We start from the raw sequence: 19,845 nt of genomic DNA, 5'->3' as shown, positions 1-19,845 counted from the left end.
TGATAAGAAAAGTCATGGAATCCGAATGGAAAAGGTTTACAAGTTTTACAGATTTAGAGAAAATATCAAAGGACAATCTAAAAATCATCTATAAAAATTCCCCAAACCTAAAGAAATTAATAGAAAATGATTACGGGCAAGTGAATAAAAGTATATAAAGGGATAGAACATACAAATGTGGACATTGTTCACAATGTATATATGTATATAATAAGAAAAACATAGTTTTAGAAGGTAGAGATTTGGTAATAAAAGGAAAAGAATTTTATAACTGTGATTGTAGTGGTCTAATATATTTAGCAGTATGTCAAATATGCTCTAGTTTTTATGTTGGAAAAACTGAAAGGAAACTAAAGAAAAGAATATATTGGCACTATTATGACATGTGTACTAAAAAAGAGACCAATGCTTTATACAAGCATCAGCAAACATGCACAAATGCCCATTATTTATTTGTTGTTTTAGAAAGGATTAAGAAGGATATGGGGGGGGGGTTCTGGGAAGAAAGTGCTGGGTATAGGGAGCTATGGTGGCAAGTGACTTTACAAGAAAATGTATCACCAGGCTTGAATTAGAATATTTCCATAGCTCGCTTATTAAAAGTAAGAGCTGCTAAATTGTAAAATTACAATGTTTTTAGATTAGACGCTGTCATTCTACATGGTTTTTAAAAAATGTTCTTTTAAACACCTTCCTTTGACAGACATTACTATGTTTTAGCTTATTTAAATAGAACATTTTTTTAAGAAAGGGGTACATGAATTGTTTTTATCTTGAAACTCAATTGTAGTACTAGCTTTTAGCCTCAAGATGGAGTACTAACTCAATGAACAAAATGTGTACCAAGTATGATTTTAGGTTATTAACAAGTATTTTTTAAGGAAAGGGATTATTTATTTATAATTATTAATAAGTCATGGCTTTTAATTAACTTAAAGTAATTTTTTACATATTTATGTGTATTTAAATAAATGAAATTTAGATATGCATATTTATTTTATCAAGCTTTTAAAGAAGTGTTTTATAATTTTGATTTGTTCTGCTTAATTGATTGTTAATTATGTTAATTTTAGGAGGATATATATGAGCACTTAATGTTGTCAGTCCACATCTGGTGAAGTTTGTTGTGAACAAAAACGTATTGTATTTGTGAAGCGTTAATGTGGTTTGTGGAACGTCTGCTTTGGCTGAATAAATATCCTTTACTATCATCTGGTTGGTGTTCTTCGTGTCCCTTGGCACTTTTTGCAATTTCTCAGTGTTTTTCTGCCTTGGTGGAACTTTTCCTGGATTTTGTAGTAAAATTAATACTTATATAAATAGTAGTGTATAACCAAGCAGTAAGACTTAAAGGAATGTGTAGCCACAGTACCACTAAATAAATGCAAATACTCTCAAAGTTTAAATATTTTCTAAAAGACCAGCCACAATGAAAGGTTTAGATATATTTAATAATAAATAATAAAAAATATGAAAATATGTAATATCTATTTACAATAAACACCAGAGTTTCAATCATAAGAAATATAAAAAAAAGAAACACAGATGGAAAAACTCAGATATAGAAAAAAACAATATTTTTCTGACTGAAGAATTACTGTTCTCTAGTTAAATACTAAAGCAAAGCAAGATGAGCGCAGATGAGTGTCTTGTCAGATCCAAATATAGAGTGCTGACTTCACATCTCACACTAGTATTCAAATACAATTTCAGTGCTGGCTAAAGAATGACATCATATCTGGTCACCTGACTCTGTGGTTCCCACACTACCCTCTCACTAGTAAATGAGTCAGGATTTGGCACTCATGTGTCAGAATACATACAAAGAACTTTAGCTAAGGTTTGTTACAGGATCTGGAAATTGTAAAACAATTCCAGCACTTCCAGTCTTCCTGTAGAAGCAAACAAGCCACTCTCTGGCATCCCAGGACAGCAATTAATTCACCACTAAGGACAATAGAGCAGGATCCCAGCCCAGGCTTTTCACAAACAACGTGTTTCTGGCTGCATTCAGACCTATGAGATAAAATCTTTTTGGCCTTAACCAAGTCATTTAATTTATTTTTCTTAAGGTTAGTCGGGCTGAGCTTAATCCCTTCCTTTCCAGCATCCTCTGTTAACACACACACACACACACACACACACACACACACACACACACACACACACACACACACACACACACACACATACACACACATATATATATATATATATATATATATATATATATATGTATACACATTTCATTTCAGCAGTTTCAGCAATACAGCCTGACATACATGTATATTTGTTTCTGTCCAGCAGGACCCACTGTTGATTTATTTTTAACACAAGCATCTTTACAAATACCTTTTAACACAAGCATCCATACAAATCAGTTTGATATTCATATGACTCTTTAAAAAACTCCAGCTAGTTATGCTGGCATATGTTACACAGGCACTGACCTAATCTCTCTGGCATAGCTGGCACTACCTCACATCATCACATCTCTCTCCCCTTTGAAGACTCAAACTAGTTTTCAAGTGACACTGGGGAAATATTACTTGAAATGAGACTGTCTGGGAATACATTAACCCATACCCTGCCTTGAGTTATTCTGTTCTTATGAAGTTGTACATGTTAATTTATGTTATAAGTGGATATTTATCCTGGTTGATGTACAGTCATGTGTTCTTATCTTAGATTTCATAGATGAAAAATTTTATAGTGTTGTTCATTTCTCATGTTTTTTTGTAATTGTTAATATTTGTTATATGTTGGGCTTTTCACCCCGGGCCTCCGATGATAAAGGACTTTTGAACAGTTGGACTTTCCCGATAACCAAATATAAAATAAATAAATAAATAAATAATTGTGAACCCATCTGCATTGGCATTGCTGACCCAGTTATGATGCGGTACCAGGGGGTGCATCCAGGTTTCCCAGTAGACATGTCCCAAACTCCTGTAACATTGCTCGGCTTTCTGAAGCCTGGGTAGGGGATAGCCGGTGGGAAATTGCTACCGCTTCCACTGAGGTGTCAGTCTGAGCCTCACTGAGGATATCAGTCAGCAGATCCCCATCAAACTCCTCCTGCCACCCACTGCAAATACTTAGCACAAGGGTCTCCCTATCATGGTAAGACTTCACCATGATAACATGTTTCCATTTGTGCCCCTGTCTCTTGCCTAACAGTTCTACCATGTTGTTAACACCGCTGCCCTTCCTTACCACTTTGAAGGGTCCTTATCAAGCTCCCTGCAGCTTATTGTGTCTGACAGAAATAAGAACCATAACCTGCTGTCCCACAGCATACTCTCAGGCTCGAGCATTCCAATCATACCAGTCCCTTTTCCTGCTGTTGCACTCTTGTCAGGTTTTTCTGGGCCAAGACCACAAGCTCCTTAAGCCTTCTCCTGAGGTTTAGGACATATGCCACAACAGACTCCTTGTGGAATTCACACACCCTCCCACTCATCACAAATCAAATCCAAGGACCCCTTAACCTATGCCCATACAGCAACTCAAAAGGTGAAAAACCTGTGGATTCCTGAGGTACCTCTCTGTATGCAAACAGCAGATGGGGCAAATATTTGTCCTCCTCTCTCCTAAACTGGTCTGCAAATGCCCTTAACATGGTCTTTAATGTAGAGCTTAACCTCGCCACAAGACCATTAGTATGGGGTGGTAGGGGATAGTATTTAGGTGCTTCACCCCACAGTGCTCCTGCAGACAAGCCAACAGATCCAACATGAAATTAGCACCTCCATCAGTCAGTATTTCTCTCAGGAAGCCTACCCTTCTGTAAATCTCTAATAAAGCATTTGCCACCTTATTTGCCTCAATAAAGACAGAGCCACCTCCTCAGGGAATCTATTAGCATAATCTACTACCACTAGGATATAATTATTCCATCTGGGATTTGGGGTATTTAGAAACTTCACAATATCCATAGCTATCCTCTGAAATGGATCCACAATCACAGGCAAAGGCATCAAGGGGCAACTTGTCTCTTGCCTTGCCTATGTGTTGGCACTGCTCACAGTTCATGCAGTACCCTGTTACATCCCTTGCAATCCTAGGCCAATAAAGGTTATGCATAATACATCTGATGGTATGCTTTATGCCCATATGACCTGCAAATGGAATGTCATGAGCTAGTGCCAGATGGTAGGCTCTAGCCACTACCAACTGCTGCTTACTTCACCCTCTAGCCCTCCCTCAGGGGTCCACTCTTTATACAGTAAACCTTTGTTCTAGTATACAGACTCCCCTTTTCCTTGAGAATCAGGTGCCTCCTTAGCTACCTTCTTCAAGCCTCATAATCTCAGGTCTGAGAGCAGAGCCTGTCTCAACTCTACCTTTGTGACCCTTCCCAGATCCCCTTCTACAGGAAGTCTGGTATCTTCTGAAAGAGGTACTTCACTGTCAGCCTGGGTATTACCACTTATCTCTTCTCTTGCAGTCATCCTTTCCAAGGGAACATCACTACCTATCAGCAGCTGTGGCTCACCTTCAGGCTCACTGCTACAGGGGAGCTCCCTCCCTGAAACAACCACATCATCAGCCTTAGATTCATGTGTGGGGTCTGTCTGAGTCTCTCCCAAGCTACCAGATCCATGTGCCTGTCTCCAAGCCTGAATGCATGTAACCGCATCCACACAAGATACTGCACTGACAGAATCATTCCCTATCAAGTCATCTGCAAGGATATCCTTGAAATCACCTACTTGCTTGCTTCCTTTTCCACCCTCCCAGTCAAGGCACACCCTAGCCAAAGATATTTGGAATGGAGTCTGTCCTAAAGCTCTGCTTAAGTGGACTGCCCAACCAAATACAGCTCCTCTTTAACCTCTACAGGCTTTACAATGGTTATGTCAGAGGCTGTGTATCTCTCTTGGCAGTGGCTTGTTTCCTATCCACTAAGATAGGATACAAACTCCAGTGATAGTCTGGTACCCCTGTTGTCAGCTTACACTTATATGCTGTTATTCTTCCTTGCTGGCTCCCCCACCACCTTTTGTTCCCCACCTTGCTTCAGTGGACATTTGTATAGTACATGGCCTCTCTGGTTACATTTAAAACATCTAAACCTTGATCCTGGCCATGTACCTGAACTAGTGGCTTCCCCCGTTACTGGTGGACTCTGTTGATGTAGTTTAGGCTGCCCACCATATGTCCCCTTATATCCATGTGCAGCACTGGGTATCCACGTCTTGTGCAGTGGTGCAGTGCTTGCCAAGTAGAGATCCCCTTTTCTCCCCAGCTCATCTACAGAGTTATACTCCGGGTCTGCCAACAAGATTCTCATGTCCTCTGGCAAAGTGCTAATGGCTTGTTGGCTAACCAAAAGGTCTGCCAGCCTTTCAGAAGTGGTGACCTGACACCCACTCTCCCACCTATGAAAATAAGTGCTTAACTCTGCAATATAATCACATACACTTTTGTCTGCTTTATGTCTACGATCACAAAATGTTTCTGTAAACTTCAGGTGTTAACTTAAAACATTCCTATAAACATTGTTTAATCTTGTCATAATATAAACAATCAGTATCAGACAATTTAAAAACAGCAGTTACAGCCTTATCATGGAGAAAGGGGGTCAGGATCTGTACCCAGAGGCCTTGGTCAACATTATACTGTTCACATATTCTTTCAAATATGTGAATAAAATTATCAAAATTATCACCTTCTTTATACTGTCGAAGAAATTTACTGGCCTTTGTTGCTTCTGGGATCTAGTTATTCCCTTGCCCATTGCCTCTATGTTGCTGTCGATGAGTGAGCATATCCCTCCCATGTTGACACTGCTTCTCATTTTCTTTGGCCTCCAAATGCTGCAGTCTCTCTGCCATTTCTAATTCCATGCATTTTGCCTCCAGTTCTAGTCTTTTTAACTCCAGATGTTTTTTTTAAGTCCTCTGGGGAAAAGGTGAACTGCCCTGTTTCTGAGGGCTGCACATCCCCATCACCTGACTGGTTGTCCTGGTTGCTGGTTTGTACTGCAGCTGTGCCCAAGGCTGAAATAATTTCCACTTTAGTCAGGTTGGCATACATCAGTCCTTTGGATTTTCATGCCTTAACCAATTGGTACATTGTCAGAGTGCCTTAATCCTCTGCTGACATCTTTGCCTGCTTTCCTTGACTAAACTAAGCTAACAAAAAAGAAATAAAACTGTTGTGAAAAATGATACTCTGTATGTTTACCTTGTGGCTGCTGAGAGTACACACACCTTCAGTGACAACTGCTTACAGGCTACAGAAGTTCAGTTAATATCAACACCAATGCTCACCAGTATGTGATATCCCTCCTCTGGGCCAGTAATCAAGGAGCCTCAATCCTCACCACTGATACTGGTGGGGAACACTCACTTTGAGCAAACATAGATACACATAGTATTTTGAGATGCTGCTTTCTGCAAGGACAATTTCCCTTATGAGCACACAGGTAGCACACTTCAGCCCTGGGCTGGACTTCTACTCCATGCCAAAAGTAAGACTCCACCCTTTGCTCTACAGAAAACAGGGCTCTGTGTCCCTGTTCCAAGAGACTGGCATACATACTATTTGAGATTTTATTTACACACACACACACACACACACACACACACACACACACACACACACACACACACACACACACACACACACACACACACACACACACACACACAGACACACACACACACGCACACGCACACACACAAAAACACTTGGGAAAGGCTGGCACAGATTTACCCACTATGTCACCTCCACCCAGAATAAAAGGTAGATTGACTGCCACCAGCCATCTACTTTAAGACTCTTACCAGGCTACCCAGTTTTTCTTGGCAGTGTTAATTAATCAGCGAGACTTTCAAGAGCGTGAAGCTACATTGCCACCAAGTAAATGCAGTTACTGTCAAAAGTTAAAATATTTTCTAAAAGGCCAGCCACAATGAAAGGTATAAACATATTTAGTAATAAATAATAAAATCGAAAACATGAAAATACTGAATATCAATTTACAATAAACACCACAGTTCCAATAACAGGAAATACAAAAAAAAAACACAGACGGAAAGACTCAGGCAGATACTGAAAAAATAATAGTTAACTAATCTTATGTATTTTCATAACTGACTGAAGAATTACTGTTCCCTAGTTAAGTTACTTACTAAAGCAAGGCAAGATGAAGTGAGTGAGTGGTCTTGTCAATTCCAAAACAGTGCTGAGTCTCATTTGTAGATTTCTCACTAGTATCGAAATACAATTTCAGTGCTGACTATAGAATAACATCTCACCTGGTCACCTCATTCTGTGGTTTCCACACTACCCCCTCACTATAAACTTGAGCCAGGATCTGGCACAGATGTTTCACAATACTCACATAGAACTTTGCTAAGGGTTATTACAGCATCTGAAGACTGTAAAACAATTCCAACCCTTTCATCCTTCCTGCAGGCACTAACCAGCCATTCTCTGGCACCCTGAGGTAGCAAATAGTTCACCACTAAGGGCAACAATTTATTTATTTTATTTATTTATTTAACATTTGTTTACTGGGAAAGTCCAACTGGGTCAGGAACACATTTTTAACGAAGGCCCAAGGAGAAAAGCTCCAAAAGATACACAAAGTTAAGAAACAAAATAAAAAAAGCACTTCAGGAAGGATGACACGGATCCACCACTCCAATACTCCAAATCAGAGAGCACTTTAATAATCAATCCATCAGTTAGAAACACACACTAATGCTTGAGTTCACACTCCATTTTTGTCTTATAACAAAACTTCATCAGATTCATCACAGCTCTGGTGACTGACTCAAAGAAGTCAACAAGGTTAAGCAGGCATGATCTACCTTTCACAAAACCAAATTGTGTGGGATCTAGAGTTTGGAGATTCCCTATATCCTTGTCAATTAGGTCCATGATGATGTGCTCCATAGCCTTACATATCAAACTCATCAGGCTAATGGGGCGATAATTCCCAGGGTCTGTAGTTGCTCCCTCTTTATGGAGAGGGATGACTGTAGCAGTACACCATTTGATAGGGACAAAGCCTGAGGTGAGGCTGTGATTGAACAGGGCACACATATGTGGTGCTAGTTCACTTTGTAGTTCATGTAGAACACATCCAGGGATATTGTCAGGTCCCATGGAAGCTGTATTCTTGGCCTTGGACAATGCAGCTTTAACCTGTGCTGCAGTAATCCTGGGTGTCTGGCATTCCTCCAGAATTGTGATTGGTCCTTTGAGGGGGCGACGGATAAAGTTGGCACTGAATCTGTCGGCCAGTATGTTGGCAATATCTGTTGGCTCAGTATAGGAGGTACCATTGTGTAGTAACTCAGAGCAAACCTGGGTACTGCTGTGGAGATTCCTGATATAACTATAGAAGGCTTTGTGGTTGTTTTTATTGTCTGATGCAATTCTCTCTTCATAGCTGGCTTTAGAGTTTTGATGAGGGATCTGAACTTTTTATTGAGGCTAATAAGGGAGTTTTTTCCAGTCGTGGGACTTCACCTTTTTCTGCAACAGTTTCTTCCTTTTGTTGCAGAGTTTATTAATGGCAGGGGACCACCAGATTGGCTTCCTTTTTTGGGAGGAAAGTGTCTTGGTTCTGTTGGGTATGGCTAGTTCCATGCATGCATGTACGTGTTCATACAGTGCATTGGTGTATGATTTGGCAGTCATGCATCTATTTTCAATTGACATGGGTGCTGTGAAGTTAGCCACCTCTGTTTTTAGGAGCCAAATTTCAGCTTTGGAGAAGTTTTTCATGATGGTTACCTTTGTGGGGGCTGTGGGTGAGATGTGGATTTCCATGTTGATTAGTTTGTGGTTTGATCTAACCAGGGAGGAATTGACCATTGGTGTAGAGCAATGGTTGCCCATGTTAGTAATAATCAGCTCAAGGATGTTGCATCCTGTAGTGGGGGTAAGAATGAGCTGGTCCATGGCATTGGAATTGATGAGTTCCAGGAAGCTTTGGGCCAGAGTATTGGTGCATGAATAGTTTTCCCAATTGATGGAGGGGTAGTTAAAGTCAGCTAGTATGAGAATGTTGCGTTGAACCCTAATAGTTTCCAGGGTGCTTAGGAACATGGAGTGAGAGTCGTGGGACATGGTTGGGGACCTATTGCAGGCTACAACCTGAATTGCCTTCTTACCCAGCATTATTTGTACCTGAAGTATCTCAGATGCGTTATGATGGGCTAGTAGTCTGGAGGTGTGCATATCCTTTGTGAATATGTAGACACCATCATCTTTAGAGCTTCAGTCCATATTCTGGGGCCTTAAGGTGTGGAATGAGTTATAGCCTGGTAGCACAGTAGCACAGGGGGTGCTTTATGCTGTTTTAAACCAGGTCCCTGTTACAGCACAAATGTCGATGTTCTCCATTTTGAGGAGTGTTTCAAGCAGATGCATCTTTAGATTTAGACTTCCAGCATTGAGCAGCATGACCCTTAGATTGCATTTATTTTTAGCTGTTACGATGGTAATTTGGTCTTTGGAACATTACCTAAAAAGGCACTATAGGGGTGGCAATAGACTTAGCCATTATCCAGAATCCCAGGGGTGACAGATGTAGGCCATCTCTAGCAAAGCATCGAGGTCTGCCAATCATGTCATCCCAAGCAGACAGATGCTGGATCCCCTTAGAATGACACCAGAAACTTAGCCAATTGTTGAAGTCAATTATTTTCTGCAGGTAGATACAATAATGTACAATAATGAGAAATAAAATATGTACAGTGAGGTAGATGCAAATAATACAACGTGTAGTATATACATGATACTGAATTGCAAAAACAAAAGTTTATTTATATAAATATATATATATTTTATATATATATATATATATATATATATATATATATATATATATATATATGGATCTACTTAGATACAACAAAAGCACACTTTCACAAAACTAAAATGACTGAGCTGAGTTCCCCGAAAGTGTGTTTCAATGAAAACTCACTTTTGCAAAACTCAGTATGTCGAGTAGTTGTCATAGATCACAGTACAGTGGGGATAAGGGAATATTCCCTTACCCCCACTATATTGCAATCTTGGAGTTAGTATGTATAAGTAGTGGGGGTGCAGGGAGGGCTTGCACCCCTGCATAAATGAGTTGTAATTTTTTGTGTGTGTGCCTGTTTTTTGTATGTTCGGTATGCCGAGTTTCACAAAAGTGAGTTTTTGTTGAAATGCACTTTCACTGAACTCAGCTCAGACATTTTACTTTTGTGAAAGTGTGCTTTCATTGGATTGAAGTAGATCCATATATAGCTCTATATATATATATATATATATATATATATATATATATATATATATATATATATATATATATATATATATATATATATATGTGTGTGTGTGTGTGTGCATGTGTGCGTGTGTGCGTGTGTGTGTGTGTGCACATAGGATTAAGGTAAATATAAAGTGTCAGGCTGAGGGTTAGAGTATTGAAAGCAAGAAGATGTTTAGATGGATAGTAGAATAGGATAGGAAGGTAAGGGTGTAGAAATATGTCAGAATAGTAGAAGTAAGCAGATGCTTAGAAGAATAATACAGAAGGGTGGGAAACAAAGGGTGTTGAAATATGTAAGTTCTTTTAGCTCAATATGTCAGTGGTTAATGGGTGAACTTCAAGTTTTAGGGATAGGAAAGGAAGCTGTTAAGGACTGAAAGGAGTTCACCTCTTAGAGAAAGAACAAGGGCAAAACAAGAGTAGGATCCCAGTTCAGACATTGCATCTCTGGCTGCATTCAGGTCTGTGAGATAAAATCTTTGTAACCTAAACCAAGTAATTGAATTTCAGGTTATTTTTCTTAAATGTAGCTTGGCTGAGCTTAACCCCTTCCCTTCTAGCATCTTCTGTTAACATATATACATTTCAGCAGTTACAACTTTACAGCCTGACATACATGTATATTTCTTTTCTGTCCAGCAGGACCCACTGTTGATACATTTTTACACAAACAGCTTTGCAAATACATTTATAACATAAGCATCTGTATAAATCAGTTTGATATTTAAGTGGCATACAATTCTTTACAAAACTCCAGCTGGTTATGCTGGCATATGTTACACATGCACTGCCCTACTCTCTGCATAGCTGGCACTACCTGACATAATCACAGCTATAATCAACAACACATTGTACATCTCTGAAAATATACTGGTTAATGAGTTGTCTACCAAGAATTTTAACATCTTGACTGCACTACCACTTGCTGCAAAGTCTTTAGAGCAATGCATCACTCCAAGTTCTGTTCTAAGTCATCCCTACAACAAGAAAATATAGTTTTCTATTGTTGCTGTGAAGAGATTTTCTGTAAACTCTCTTTTTCTATGTTGAAAAGCTTTCAGGTAGTAACAGTTGAGAAGCCAGAAGATGCCCAGTGTGTAAAAATCATGATGTTGCCTGGAACTTTATGACATCACATATTTCCTTTGCCGCAGTCAATACTATGTTATGCAATAGTTGAGCTCTTGATGTTCCTCATCTATATCTTGCCAGGATGTTCTCTGTCTCTAGGTACTATTCTATAGTGCTGTTGATATATGATCTGATACTGTCAATTGCATTCAAAAATATATGTACATCCTTATCAACTGTGGTTGTATCTGTGGTACAACAATGAAGTTGCCTGTACAGAATGTCAACATAGGGCATTATACAATGGAAAACAGCCAAAGCTCAAATTCATCATCTTCAAGTATTCAGGTATTCACAGTAGCCCATTTACTTTCTATACAGATAAAATTCCACCATGTTCTAGTTATTAGTGGCATGTGTCATGCTACTATATTGTCCAGAGCAGCTTGTCTTTGAACTGAATATGAGAAAAAGGATGAAATTCCACAAAGACTTAAAAAAAGTTCCTTGCTTCAGTATTAGTAGTTTGGATCTTTGTATTACCAGATTAAGTTGGTGGGCATAGCAGTGTACATAATAAGCATATCTGAATTCCTGTCTTATGATGGCCTAGAATCCATGCTGAACTCCATTCATAGCAGATGCACCATCATAACTCTGAGCAGTCACTTTTTCATGCTGGTCTCCCATTACTTCCTTCAACTGTTCACTTATCCAACCAGCAATATGCTATGTAGTTTGCCCAGGTGGTATAAAATATCCCCAAAAACATTCTGGCATCTGGCCATTGACAACATAATGGAATACAATAGCAATTTGCCACAGTCCTGCAACATCAGTGATTTCATCTGCAATAACTGCTACTAATTTTTCAGTACTAATGTTTTTTTTATTTTATTTATTCTCTGCATACTGTTAGCATGCAGTCCAAGAGTAAATTCTGAATGTTTTTTGATGTTCCTTTATAAACAGTTGAAGTTTTTATGTGTTCAGCCAACTTCTGATCAACCCTGCAGGTGAAGTCTTCCAGTCTGCTAAACATTCCAGCACTCAGTGAGTCTTCTGATTCATCATAGCCTCTTAAAGCTATTCTTTCTTCAACACACAGCTGATGCAGTCAATTAAAAATGGTAAAACATGATAGTTTTCTTTCACTTTCTTGTTGCGTCTTTTCACTGATAATTGATATCCAGTACTTAACTGAGACCTAATATCCACAGTTCCCAACATTGCTAGACTCATTTGATTGTCAAAATGTTTAGCAGACTGTTCATGCTTTCTAACCTATTTTACCATTCTCTTCAGGTCATTAACACCTTTTGATGTCCAGGCAGCAGTATAAACTGTTTGTATCCACACACCCACAGATCCAGATGTACTCGTCATAGACTGAACTGCTTAAGCTGTGTGTGTTCTTAACCTACTTTACCTTGAGACTCAATTTTGAGATCAGGCGTGGGTCTTCCAGTCCTTTTGATTCTTAACTTTTCATCAACAGTCAAGTCTCTAATATTAATAGATTTTAGATTGGCCATTGTAACAGTCTGCTCACTCATTCTAGTATTGTGGTGGTTGTAACTCTGAAATAAACATATTACAGAAATTATTAAGTGCTACCATTGTTTACATTTTAAGTACAGCTTAACGTACAATACTCATTTCATTAACAGCCCCCCATGCACACAACCTACCTAAAGTATTGGGCTTGGTCTTGCCAGGATTAAAAAAAATAATAATACTTTTTTTAATGTATTTTTAAGGCATACGCTGTCACAAATTGCATTCCATCTTGCTTCTCTCAAATACGCATTAGTCTTTCAAAGCTAGAATTTAAAGAATAAAAGAAGGCCAGATATTTCATTGCCCATTACAGTTTTTGCTTTGATCCTTCAAGCATTAAAATAATAATAGCTTTGTGTTAATTTAGTATTTGCTGCACAGAAACAGACACTCTAAATTGGCCCTAGGTGTGAGTGCATGTGTGTGTGTGTGCCTTCTGTGGAAGGTTGGGTGCCGGGCTGGCATCTCGACACTGTAAAACTCTACTGCCAATCATGAGCAGACAGGTGTTCCGCTGTGGTGACCCCTAACCGGGAAAAAGCCCAAAGAAGAAGAAGAAGAGAAACAGTAAGCACAATCTGTATGCTTGCCCCCATGCACATTAGTTTTGCAAGCCAGAATTACAACAGTAAATGGTCAATCATTTCACTCTCACACTGCCATAGGTTCATAGGTTCATAGGTTGGTACTAGGCTATCAGCCCTAGGGCCTATACAAGCCTAGCCATAACAATTCCCTGGCTATTTCTTCCCACATTATTTACTTTCCTGGACCCCTGTCTAGCAGGGCGACTGACATGATCCCTGGGGTGAATTTCCTTTCTCCCATCCAATCGTCAAGGTTCCTCTTGAAGAGGTCCAAAGAGGCACTCTGCTTGACATGTATGGGCAATCTATTCCAGAGTCTGAGGAGTCTCTGGGTCAGGAACCTATCCCTCCAGCATGTTTTGTTTATTGTGATGACAAGGTTTAGATCCCTGGAGCGTGTAGCTCTGAGGGATTGGGATTTCTTTAAGTGTAGCATGTCCAACAGCTCTGGGTTTGACATGGCTTTGTATGTTAAGCAGAGATTGCCTCTGAGTAGACGATATGCGATAGAGTATAGCTGGAGTTTTTTAAGGCGGTCATGAGGGCATCTGCTTTAGGCCTGTGATTCTTTTAGTGAGGTATTTCTGAGGCCTTTCCAGTTGTTGCAGATGTCTTGAGAGGTACATACCAAATGGGGCGTTGTATTCTATAATGGGTCTAATGAGGGATGAGTACAGTGGGACAATGACCTCCTTTTTTCTGGATGAAAAGCCCTTCATGATGAGGTGTGCCACATAGAAGGATTTCCTGACTGTTGTGGCGATGTGGTTATCGAAGGTGAGACCACTGTCCACCTGTGTCCCTAAGTCTCTTATTACACTTTCTGTGTTTAGTGTACTGCCACCTATATGGTAATTCATGGATACATGTTTTTCCCAAAGGGGATAACAATACATTTCTTGGCATTGAGCTTGAGCCCATGGCTCTGGCACCAAGCATCTGTTTCTGTAAGGCCCTTTTGTAGAGTATCCACATCATTTGGGATTCAATAATGGCTCCCAGTTTGCAGTCATCTGCAAACTTTGTTAGCCAGAGTCCCTTAGTGTTGACCTGTACTTCAGAGAAGTAGATGCCAAACAAGAGCGGCCCCAGGACTGAACCCTGAGGTACTCCACTTGTCACTTGTCTGGAGCTGGATTTGGAGTTGGCTACTTTTACAGTGTGGGTTCTATCAGTAAGCCATTTAGCAACCCATTGGGTGACATAGGGATTAATGCCCAACTTAGTAAGTTTATCTATGATTCCAGAGTGGGGGATGGTGTCAAAGGCCTTGGCAAGGTCTAGATAGGCTGTGTGGACCACCTTACACTTGTCCATGGCTCTGGAGACTGATTCAAAGAAGTCAATCATGTTTAGGAGACAAGATCGGCCCTTCACAAACCCAAACTGGGTGGGGTTCACAAACCCCCAATCCCAATTGCCTACCTGAAGTGCCTGGTTTGAACCTAGAAAGTTAAAAAAATGAATAAAGAAAGACAGCAGTAACATTACTGTATTGCCTTCACTTAAACATTAGCTAAAGGTCAGCACTAGTACTCACCCACCTCACTGCACCTGAATGCACAGCAGTCTTACAAAGGCAGAATTATAACAGTAAATAGCATGACCACTCATTTCATTTACAAACACCACCCCCACCCTTTACCTACCTAAAAAGGCGGCTTGGCCTTGCCAATATTAGTAATAATGTTTTCATCACTGTAATAAATTGATGCATGCAAATAGTCAGAGTTTGAGTTCTATCTTATTCCAGCCAAGTACACATTAGTCCTGCAAAGGCAGAATTATTACACCAAAGCTACAGTGCCAAACATTTCATCTAGAAACAGCCATTATATCAATTACTGACATAAAGCACCTGCTTTGACCATGCTAGGATTAAAACAAAAATAGCAACAATTGCATTAATTTACTCTGTTGTAATGAAACTGTAGTCACAGGCTTGTATGACAGCTGACTTTACCCAAATATACATTAATCTTGCAAAGCCACAATCACAACAATAAACAAGAAAGGCCAGTCAACTAATTTCATTCACAAACACCCCCATTATCTAACTAAAGTATGTGATTTTTACCTGTAGTAGTAACAGTTGAGTTGCATATTTGCATTACTATCATTTTGTTGACAGAAACATTAGTCACAGATTGTGTGTGCCAGCCAAGTACACATTTCATTTTATTTATTTTACTTTTGTTTACCCAGATTTCTGCAACTGGATTTAGTTGGGGAAAAAAAATGTCAGCATATGTCCAGGGAGAAAAGCTCCAACATGTTAGAAAACTTTTTAAACAAAAATGCAGTATATACATGAAATGAATAGATATGGAATAGCATACATTAAGAATTACTCATAAACTTGCTAATTATTTTACATTCATCTTACAGTACAGACAGAAGAGTATCACAGTTTTGCAAAGCTGGAATTACAACAGTAAACGGTATGGCCATTTGTTTCATTCACACATAGCCCCGATTTCCTTTGCCTACCCCACCCGCAGTATCTGATTTGATCTTGTGAGGTTAAAAAAAAAAAGATGACACTGTCATTACAGTAAGTATTCTTTTTTTTCACATAAACAATACTCAGATTTCAGAGCTTGTGGTCAGTCTTACTTCATTCAAATGCACATCACTCTTGCAAAGCAGCCCAGAACTGCAGTCATTCATTTCAAACATAGGCATTGCTCCCATCCCAACTCCCAACTGCCTACCCTGAGAATCTGTTTTGAGCCTGCAAGGTTTAAAATAATGAAAATAAAAGACCACAGCTACTTTACTGTATTTCTTTCACATCATATAGCCAAGAACTTGCACATGATCTTACTTCAGTTCACCTATGCACACTTTACTCATGTAAAAGTAGAGTTTGTTTCAACAACAAAACACTGACAAACTGCCCTAATTTATGTTGACTAAACCTGCAAAAATATATTAGGTTTAAAAAACACAGATATCATCCACAAATGGCCCCCAGAACACACTGCATACCTAGTATCTCTGACTACTGCCAATATATTATATTAAAAAAAACAGTCATCAACAGCCCTGAAAACATATAGTCCACTAGCATCTGGTTGACTCTGCCATTGTATTATGTTAAAAAAAGAAAATCATCAACAGTCCCCAAAACACATTCCCTGGGATTCAATAATGTTTACATGGAGTGCAAGAATAGTGTAAACACTATTGCACGAAATATGTCTGCTGTGCGATCCAATAAACAAACCTGGGGATGTGCACGAGCTTGGTGGCACTATTCCTGCACTGACACTACTAATAATGCTAATTACCTCATTTGCTGGTGAAAACCATGCAAATGAGGTGAATTAGAGATTCAAGAAGAAGGCAGGCATCCATGCAGGAATAGTGTTATGGACAGAAATGTATTCGGCTACTAGCCGAATACATTTCTGCAAAATTCAAAACGGAGGCATGACAGCTCAAATAAAAGCATGTATTATAATCTTTAGGCATGCCAATGGCCAAATATATGGCCATTGGCATGGAAAAGTGTTTAAATTTTAGCTGATCGCAAACTGGATCGTGTAGAAATTAAAAAAAAAAAAAAAGATGTGAAAACACAATTTGAAGGGAAATCTGCATTTGGCCATTGTAGTCTATGGCATGCAGAATCAAAACAATACCAAGAAACAGTGGTTGCTAAGGGGAAAGGCTCTGGTGTAGTGCAGTAACTAGGGATTATGACAGTGGGGTATGCTAATGAGGGAAATTTACTAAATCACAAAAAGAATCTAAGTGCCAAACTGCACCTAAACGTGTAGGTGCTATAAGGCAGTAGTGAAAGCAGGAGGAGCAGCAGACATGAAAAGGGGGGGGGGGGGGTGTCATGCTTGGTGTAAGCACATTGGAGCTCCACAGCTCCCAGATAAACTTAGCTAAGCACAGCTATGCAAGAGTGTGTGTCTGAGGCTGTACTGACATTCCATGAAAAGAAGAGCATGTTCACATCCAGAGAGGGCCATTTCTCAGTGTTTACATTAGCTAAATGGGTTTGCATGGCACGCAATGGGTCTAAAACCAAAAAAGAAAAACCCCGGAATAGCAGGGTTGTTTACATCTGGGCACTGGGTTTGTGCAGCATGCCTCAGGGCTTAATAGGGGTGGAAATGGGAAGGGGAAAAAAATAAAAAAAAAAGGAAAATAGCAGAATAAAAGCAATCAAGTACAAATAACATGGCTAGCAGGTGAAATGCATCATAGTCAGCCAATCATACAGGCAGCATCTGCAGCACAACAATATAAACTATGCAAACACTTTACAGCCTGGTTTTTACTACAAACTCTGCAACATTGGTGTACACATGTGGGGGACTTTTAACCGAAAACATGTTAGGAGTTACCATTGCTTTGATCCATCAGTATGTGCGAGAGGCTGAGGATGGTGAGGAGGATAATGCTGACAACCGCCACAGACCGAGGAGGAGAAGAGTGTTCAGACACAGGGTAACTTACCAGGGGCTACATGATCTGGAGATAGCAGAGCACTACAGGGTAGACAGAGACATACTGCAGTAAATCATTGAGCTGTGCCAGCCTAAACTCAGACCCACAGCCAACAGAGGGGAACCCTTCCCAGTGGATACCAAGGTATGTGTAGCCTTAAGAATACTAGCTCCAGGTACTTTCCAAAGACCTACAAGGGACATCATGGGGGTCTCACAGGCATCTGCATCCAGGGTACTCCACCAGTTCCTGGATGCCATCCTACTACATGCTGGTGAGAACATTTACTTCACCAACACCCACGAGGACAGGACCAGCAATATGCATCTCTTCCACCCTGTAGCAGAATACCTAGATGTACTGGGTGTGATGGACTGCATGCACATCCATGTCAAAGCACCACCCGGTGAACAGGGTAGGGTCTACATAAACCACAAGGGCTCCCCTCCATCAACTGCCAGGTCATGTGCAATGCCCAGGGCATTATCATGAATGTGTGTGCTGGCAGCTCTGGAAGCTATCACAACTCCCACATTTGGCATTCATCACAGCTGTACCAGGCATTTGCCAGAGGGGACATCCCATATGGCCAGCTGGTGGGGGATGCTGGCTATGCACTGGAGCTGTAGATGATGACACCCATCAGAAATACACACACACACACACACACACACACACACACACACACACACACACACACACACACACAAGAACACCATAATGAGGTGCACACACAAACCAGGATCATAACAGAGCATGTGTTTGGGATGCTCAAGTCACAGTTCCACTGCCTTGACATATCTGGTGGAACCTTGCAGTACTCTCCAGCCACATGTGCACACTTGCTCATAGTATATGCCATGCTACACAATATGATCCTGCAGAAATAGCTCCAGCAGGAACAGCACGGGGAAGGGCCACACAGCCCCCCACCATTGCCAAGGTCCCCACAGGCACAGAGGGACTCAGAAGAGGAAGCCCCTAAGCCTGCTCCCTTGGGGAGATGGAGGAGTGCCCAGTATGCCCAGGCCTTGGCAAAGAGGCAATGCATAGCATACACACTGACACTGTAGGGATCCTGGGACTGACACCTCTCTCTGACTTACACACACAATAAAATGGATGACACACACGTCACATTGCATGTAAAGGCAGTTTACTGTGTGCATCCAACATAGGCAGCCCTCAAGCACCGTCCTCACAACTGCCACAGGCACAAGGTAAGTCAGTCTTCTTAACAATAAATTAATGAATTACTATGTTTTGGTAGCATATCTATGGAAATGCTGCATGCATGCAAGGGAATGGGGTGGCCTACTGGGAAGGCAGCAGACAATTGACAGCTATGTGGGACATCAGTAAATGTCTACATAGTACTGGCTTCCCCACACTATGCAGTATCATTTAAGGTGATAAATTCCATTGCAGTATATGTGGGGGGCCAACTAAGGGGGGCATAGGTCACATGCATGGATGTCACTGTGGGGATCCCATACTCACTCCCAGACTCACACAGCAAGTCAGACATAGAAAACCATAAAAGGATGTCTGGCAAAGGCACACAGATGGTGACAATGATGGAATACCCCCCTACAGACTTACACAGTGATATCACCGCAGGCCTTGCAGTTGCAGTAAGACTCTCTGAAGGGTAAGAAGTCTGAAACTCAATTGTATGGCATTATAATCTAACCTGTGATCTCTAGTAATACGCCTCTATTCTCCAAGACAGCACACAATAGTATGCTAAATGGAACCAAAATGTAAAGCCAATATCAGCACACTCCGTGCAAATGTGTACTGTTGACAGGTGTGCCCTCCACACCCATATTCACATAGAAATGCAGTAACATGCAAGTTTGTAGGGTAACA

This window comes from Protopterus annectens, chromosome 1.part1 (assembly GCF_019279795.1).
Source record: "Protopterus annectens isolate FY-2018-M chromosome 1.part1, PAN1.0, whole genome shotgun sequence".
Classification (NCBI taxonomy): domain Eukaryota; kingdom Metazoa; phylum Chordata; order Ceratodontiformes; family Protopteridae; genus Protopterus; species Protopterus annectens.
This window is presented reverse-complemented; position numbering follows the sequence as displayed.